Below are 7,472 nucleotides of genomic sequence, written 5' to 3'. Positions count from 1 at the left end.
CTAGGCTCAGACTTGATATCTCTGCACCTTTTGTAAAAGAAAGTTGCCTTTAGCTTGAAATATCCAGGATAGCCTATTGTCCGGGCTCTGATCTTTAAGGATGTTAGCTCTTCTACACTTATGTAGAGATGGCAAGTTGCAAAATAGAGAATAACCTTTGTTTTATTTTGGAGGGTTTACGGGGGCACCATAATTTGACCGACATGGACAGCTGCAAGTACAAAGGATTACAAGGAGAAACAATTTGTACAGCAAGAAGTTTGCAACAACCAACCACATCCCCAGTGCTTTTTAGTATAAAAGGAGACTGAATTCTGACTTGGGGTAGAGAGTTCTCCTGGATATCAGTATGCCATTTTCTGGGTCTGCCAGCTTTTCAAATAAAGTCACTATTCCTTACTCCAACATCTCATCTCCCGATTTATTGGCCTGTCATGCAGCAAGCAGAACGAGTTTGGACTTGGTAACAAAATGACTGCATTAGAGGTAGTATGTCTCCACTGTTTCCTCATTTCCAGTATGTCACAGCCTATCAATTTTATATGCTGTTTAACAACACAACCAAAATACCTATTATACGGAATTGATTCCACGGAAATAAAATTATTTCTACTCCTTCAAAACTTTTTTCTTTTCTATTTTATTTTGTTTTGCTTATTGAAAAGAAAAGTCAAATCATTTATTTCACGTATTTTTTATAGCTACATATTGTAAATACTACAAAGATATTTAAATTGCAATAAAAATTGTCCGTATATTAGTATAAAGATATATACACAATCAATGCAGATTAGGAAAGGAGTGGATATTTACTGAATATCCACTGCACATCCAGTCTTTTACAAGCATATCCTGGAATATAAGCTCTGTTATTCATGGGCCCCCCACCCCCATTCTCACTGCCAAGACCCTTAGTAATCAACTACCAAGGCATAAGCATAGAACCACGCGATCATTATTTTAGGTATAAATGAGGGAATTAGCTCATTCAATTCTAGAACAGAAACCTTAAAATAAATACTGAACTTATTTACAGATAAAGAAAATTGGACACAAAGAAGTACAGCTTCTCCCCCAAGTCACAAAGATAATAACTAGTAAAGGCAAGGTATGAACTCATCTGCCTGATTCTAAAAACTAAGGTAGAAATCCCATTCGACTGTGGAGGGTCCAGCAGCACAGCCTATCACCCTATCTTTGTTCAGATCTAGCTTTAGACAACCTGAGACAGCACACCATTCCTATGGAACTCGAGGGCAAATGATAAAAAAAAGGATTTTATATTCAGTAGTTACTTAGGTCTCATTTATATAAAGTGTCAGCAGGTCAACAGAAAACTCTGGGAAATATGAGTGGGTCCAGAGTTTTTGCTGATAAGAAACTCAATCTATCAGGACAGAGTGACCTTCCCATGAGAGGTCTCATGAACATAAACTAAAGGCAGCTGAGCAATGAAAAGTAGCAAGACCATGGAACTCAAGAAACAACGATCCCTGCCATCCCCTTCCCAGTTGCCTCCTCACCCTTGTGGACAAGATGGCAGAAGACCCAGGTTCTTGTCCAAGTTACACCATCATGGACTCTCACCCATAAAATGTTACGACTCTATGCTGCCTTAAGCCTTTTCCAACTCAAATATGATGACACCAATATCTCAGCAGGATGTCTATGTCTCCACTTTCTCTCTTCTATTAGGAGACTATATCTATGTCCAAAAAGCAGAAATCCAATTAAAAGCACCATGCACAAAGCCTGGTGAAATTCTACATAACAGACTTTGTCCTCACGCTCAGTGAATGAAAACTCAGAAAAAGTGGTCCTTCTCCCTCTGCAAGTGGGAGGTAGCCTGATTGTGTGTTTGTGTGTGTGTGTGCGCGCGTGCACGCATGTGTGTGTGTAAATCAAATACAATGTATTCTGGGATGTATACAGATTTTTTTATGTTACTCTCATTTCATGAGGATAAGACAACCTTTAAAGTAATTTGAATCTAGTGTTCTGAGAGAGTCTCAGGCTGTTTTGGTGGAGGAGGGGAAAGGGGAAAGTAAAGGAGGAAAGAAGTAAATGAAGCAAAGGAGTAAGAATACTGCTAAGGAAAGGCAAGACATTAATTTTGTTCCTACTTGCATCACACACAAATTAGGGACCAGCTTTCCCCCATGTCTTGTCAAGTACTGAGTTGTAGAAGAAGAGGCGACAGCCCATTTCTCACTGAGCTTGTGACTGTACGTGGCATCTTATAGACACAAATCATTTACCCTGATCAAACACTCTAGCAGCAGGCCGTAATTCTCCTATTTTGAGAGACAGGAAAACAAGAATTGAAAGAGGGTATATAACTTGACAAAAGTCAGAGCACCAGTAAACTAAAGAGGATGAATTCAAACTCAGATCTGAATGCAGAGTCTGACCTTCCCACTCCCAGGGCTCGAAAATCCTTAACACACAGGCTCCCCAGCTCCTCTGCATTGATCCTGGCACCAAGCATTTCCCATGGCGATGGTCTCCAGTTCACACAGACACAGCGTTCTGTGCAGTCAATAACCTCCAATCGACCTTGATAATCTACCTGCCACGCCCACCAGTCTTCACCATACAGGCAGGAAAGCTGGCTTTCAAGTGCATCCAAAGCCATCCCTGGTCTGACCTGGGCTCTTCAGCGGCTTTTCCAGTGTAAAGACAGCCATGAAAGTGCTCACAGTTTGTACATGAGCCACACTACCTCTCTCCATTTGTCTCACCACCTATACTACTTAGCTATGACCATTTTGAGAATCTTACAAATTTTTAAAAACAGAAAAGAAAGGATTCTGTAACAAGTACTTAATACTTACAATTTTAAATGAGAAGTTACAAAGTGAGTATTCACAAACCGAATCTGCCTTCCTAGGTGTCAGTTTTAACAGTTAAAAAACATAAGAGCAAAAAATTCTCACTTACAAAATTAACAAAAACATTAACAATAATCTGGAATAAACTCAAAAACAATGCCCATGTTGTACATGCAGAAAGTACAGGATGTACTGAGGGGTGAAGTAAGAGGTGTGAATGTAGAGACATCAACATATTGTATGGAGGAAAGCAGTTTTGTAAAGATGTACGTTCTCCTAAAGATAATTCAAAACTTACTAAATAATCCCATGACAACGCTTATCTGTTTTTTTTTTAACTAGAAAAAAGTAGTTTAGAATTCTTCAGGAATAATAAAGTCATAATACTAGCCAAGAAAATTAGGGATGGAAAAAAAATAAAAAAAAATTGGGCTGTCAGATATTAAATAAGTTTTTACAATATGTAAGATATGGTGCTGGAGTAAGAACGTAAGATTGACAGAAATTAACCGTGATCTCAAAAAGAGACTCTAGTGTACATAAGTATTTTTTACAGGTGGGATTTCAAATCAAAGAGCAAAGTATGAATTCAATAATTGTCTTTGGACAATCAGAGAATCCCCTGGAAAAAATCAAATTCTATTCCTGTCATATTGACCACAAGAAAAATTACAGATAGTGATGTAAATGTTAGAAAGTATCAATAACAGCAAATACAACCCTTTGTTCATATTAATTCAACTTCTCCTCAGTATAACATGTACTATTATCATCTCCATCTTAGAGATTAAAAAAACCTATAGAAGAGCTTTATACCATTATAAGAAAGTATTTCTAAGAATAATATCAAGGATAAAACCCAAAAAGAAGACAATTACAATCTTAAGATTATTTTGGGCCACAACAAAAATAAATCTATGGAACAAAATGAAAGGCAAGAAATGACAAGATAAAGCTCTGTGATACATGTTGATGAAGACATGGGGTTAATGTTCATAACATACAAAGAGCTGTCACAAAGCAACAAGACGATTCCCCACTTAAATGTGTGCAAAGGACAAAAGGGATCATTCACTTTTTAAAAGTCAAATGGCTAATGAGTGAAAAATGCTCAATACATCACTGGTCATCAAGTGCAAACTAAAACAATGAAAAAGCACTTTTGCTCATCATATTGGCAAATATTTTTAAAAGATATTCTAGCTAGTGTCCATCTTTGAGACAACAAACTGTGAGCGATCTTTTTGGAGGACGGCATGTCAATGGATATGTAAACTCTGAAAAACGTTTGTACACACAGACTGAACTACACTTTTAGGAATCGTTTCATTTAGAAAAAAATCAGTTCAAAAAGATGTACTCATCAGAGCATTTACACAGCACTGTTTACAATGGTGGGAAGAAAAGCTGATGTGAAATCATATCCAGCGATAGAGAATTGGTTACATAAGTTATTCTACATCTTTTCATTCCCCACTGGAGAAGGAATTCCTAGAGTCAATTGAAAGGGCCTGTGATGCATGTAATTGTCACATCCAGGGACTAAATTTCCAGAAACTTTAACTAAAGGAATACTCATACAAGATCACAGGAATGTTTGTACAAGAAGGATGCCAGTCAAACACCCTTTCTGACAGTGGAAGATGGAGAAAACTTAAGTGTCCACCATCAAGACAATGATGCGGTAAATCACGGCGAGCTTTGGGCACTAAAGTTCCGGTGTTTCGGCGTGGTCCAAGGCCTTGTCCACAGTACTCTCCCACGAAAGGTGTCCTTGCACAAGAGACCAAACTTGCACATCAGGAGACCCCTCCACTCTGTCTGAAAGGACCGGGTGAGTCTGGAGGGGGAGGACGTCTATGAAATACCCCTGAGTGAATAAAGCGAGCTGCAGAAAACATATAGTATGGTCTTATTTTTCAATAAAGCATATATATACACACACATATACATAGATTTCTCATATACGTGTATGTATGTATGTGTATATATATATGACATTGTCATAAAGGTCATGAAATATATTCACCACATTGTCAGCAGTTTTTACTCTCAGGAAAAAAGGGGAAGGGATGCTGGGGCCTTTCGGTACCACCACAGTTCTGTTTTCAGTATTTCAGTTACGTATACTTGGAATTTAAAAGTTTATTTAGTCCGAAGTAAAATGGACGATGCCTCCACAAGACAGAATGCTATACTGGTCATTAAAAATCATGCCATGGGAGACAGAATATTGTAGAAAAACGTGTAATAAGCCGAATGGAAAATGGAGGTCTCCACACAGTTAACAGGCACACAGTGCTTGCTCGTTTTTATGACAGAGGTAATACACACTGATGAAAAGAACAGAAAAAAGATATTAAAGTGTTAATTATAATCTCTGAGTAGTGGAACTAGGATAGACACTTTTGACCCTTTTTTCAGACTTTTATATTAAATACACATTATTTTTCATCTGAAAAAAGCATTTTTAGACGTCTAGTACCACACATAGAAAAAAATACACGAGTACTTACAGAAACAAATAACTAGGAGACACCGTAGCAACGTCACACATTGTAGAACGGGCGATCCTGAATAACACCACACAGTTACATAAGGACCCACAAAGTGAGAGCACCTGCTGTAACAGAGCGTGGCCCCCTTCTATTTGTCAGTTGTGTCTTCAGGGCTGAGGCAGTTCTCAGCACGGCCAGTGTCAGTGCTGGTGTCTGGATGGATGCCACTGGGGGTGAGGGCACCTGCAAGCCGAGAGGAAGAACAGAAATCATCCTCTGCTTTTTCTGTCTTGTTTCTTTGTTACTTTTAAATAGAAGCGTAAATAAGATAAACTGAATCTTCCCTACTGAAATTTCAGTAATGAAACCGTTTTTAAAGTGTTCACAACTTATATTCTGCCTATAACTGTCTTTTCAACAAAGCATCATATTTATTAAATGTTAATTAACTCAGTTAACTAACTACCTGTTGAAACCTATTAAAGAACATGAAATGCACTACGTAAAACTACCACGCCTGTGACTACCTTATTTGTCTTGACGGCAGTGCAGTCAGCCCCCATCATCCCGTGGCCCTGAGCTCCTGATGCTGGAAAGAGATCACGCTGCCGCCTCAGATGGAGAGAAAAGGTGAAAGCATTTTCTGAAATCTACAGCACTGATAAAACATGACTGACAAATCCCAGGTTCCTTTGACGCTATCATTTTCTGTTTCTGGCCAACACCCGTCAATGAGCAGAATCACCCTATTCCCGAGCCATGGGACTCACGTGGGAAGCAGTTTTGGAGAAATTTCCAGGAATAGAATGTAACCAACTATACATAGAACTCTGAAAAAGAAAAGATGCAATACTCTGATTTTGGAAGACACCCAAAATATTCTCCTAAACATTAGTAGCTGGAAAGGCTGGGCTTCTCCTAAGCCACTTATTTATTTCACAGCCAGTGAGCATCTCCCACAAATCCTGCTTCACTGTGTATGCTGGGAGCCTCAGGCACACTGCTGCTGTCGATCTTATCAGTCACAAGGCAGAGGAGTGTTTCTCACTCCTGCAACCCTCACACAGGCTCACCTCCTAACCTCACTGTCTGAACTTGACCCCATTTTCTCACCTGTTTATTTGGTATCTGTTCTTCTGTAAGCTGCCTGAAATGCTATTTGGAACAAGTCAGAAGAATGAGTGGGTAGATAAATGGACAGATGGACAACTGAGAGATTGGAAGACAAACAGAGAGACTCCAAGAAAAGGGGAACAAAGAAAATTTCCTATGCAAAACCCTCTTCTAGTCAGGGAAGGAAACCACCACGGAGAAGTGTGAAGAGGCAGGTAGCTTAGGACTGTTTCCTGGATTCCATGAAAAGTCACACCAAGAGATGAGAGGGTAGAACTATAAATAATAAAAGAAAAAGAACATGCATGCTTGAAAAATATATCTACACTATGTACTTTCTAAAGAATAGATTCAAATTAGCACGGCCCAATAACACAATCCTTGGGTATTTACAGAAGTGAGAACCCCATCTCCAAACCACAAGGCATCCCTTCGGAGCACTGAGAGTCTACACGGGGCGGTCATAAAGCCGTCACCGCAAAAGCTATGCGATCCTGCACTTACGAGGAACGAGCAGCTGTGCTCGGGCTGCCCACGCGCTTCATTTACACCCCACAGCACCTCTACAGGTGGGGGACGCCTAGGGAGCCCAGTCTCTGCAGGACAGAAAACCAGTCCTGGAGAGGCTAAGCCGACGTACCAGTTCTCCATCTCACATGACTGGTCACTCCAGAGCAGGACTTGAACTCGGACCCACGTTTTTAACCACAGTACTACCGAGCTTTATGTGCTTTTTATGTGTATAATACATTTGTTTCTGGCATGAAAGTGTATTTAATAAATGATCGGTTGTCTTGTCTATTTCATTAGCACAAAATCTTTATACTGTTGAATTGTACTCTTTTCCCCTGGAGAAAGGAACTGAAAGAGTGGTGGTCAGAATGAGGTGGGGCTCCATTCTTTATCTGTTACCTCATCTCATCCAAGTCCCCAAACAGGGAGAAGGAGCAAATGTTCTCTTCATCTTTTAAAGAGAGAGCTCCACTGATGGTGACTTACTCAACCCCAAAACCAAGTCTGGGGGAAGGGC

General features: G+C 39.7%; 1 long non-coding RNA gene across 2 annotated transcripts; it reads right to left on the bottom strand.

The window, feature by feature from the left end:
* Positions 1 to 4,513: 4,513 nt before the first annotated feature.
* Positions 4,514 to 7,234, bottom strand: LOC140693174 (uncharacterized). 2 transcript variants are annotated; one of them, XR_012068887.1, is made up of 5 exons: positions 7,083 to 7,234; positions 6,100 to 6,159; positions 5,857 to 5,941; positions 5,348 to 5,572; positions 4,514 to 4,719 (listed from the first exon to the last, which is right to left on the bottom strand). It is a non-coding gene; the product is annotated as an uncharacterized lncRNA (long non-coding RNA). The 2 variants fall into 2 exon arrangements; XR_012068886.1 differs by lacking the exons at positions 6,100 to 6,159; positions 7,083 to 7,234 and having other exon boundaries at positions 5,857 to 6,097.
* Positions 7,235 to 7,472: the final 238 nt, after the last annotated feature.

Source organism: Vicugna pacos, unplaced genomic scaffold (assembly GCF_048564905.1).
Source record: "Vicugna pacos unplaced genomic scaffold, VicPac4 scaffold_19, whole genome shotgun sequence".
In the NCBI taxonomy this organism is placed as follows: Eukaryota; Metazoa; Chordata; class Mammalia; order Artiodactyla; family Camelidae; genus Vicugna; species Vicugna pacos.
Note: the sequence above shows the minus strand (reverse complement) of the source record. Positions and strands in the feature narration are given on the sequence as shown.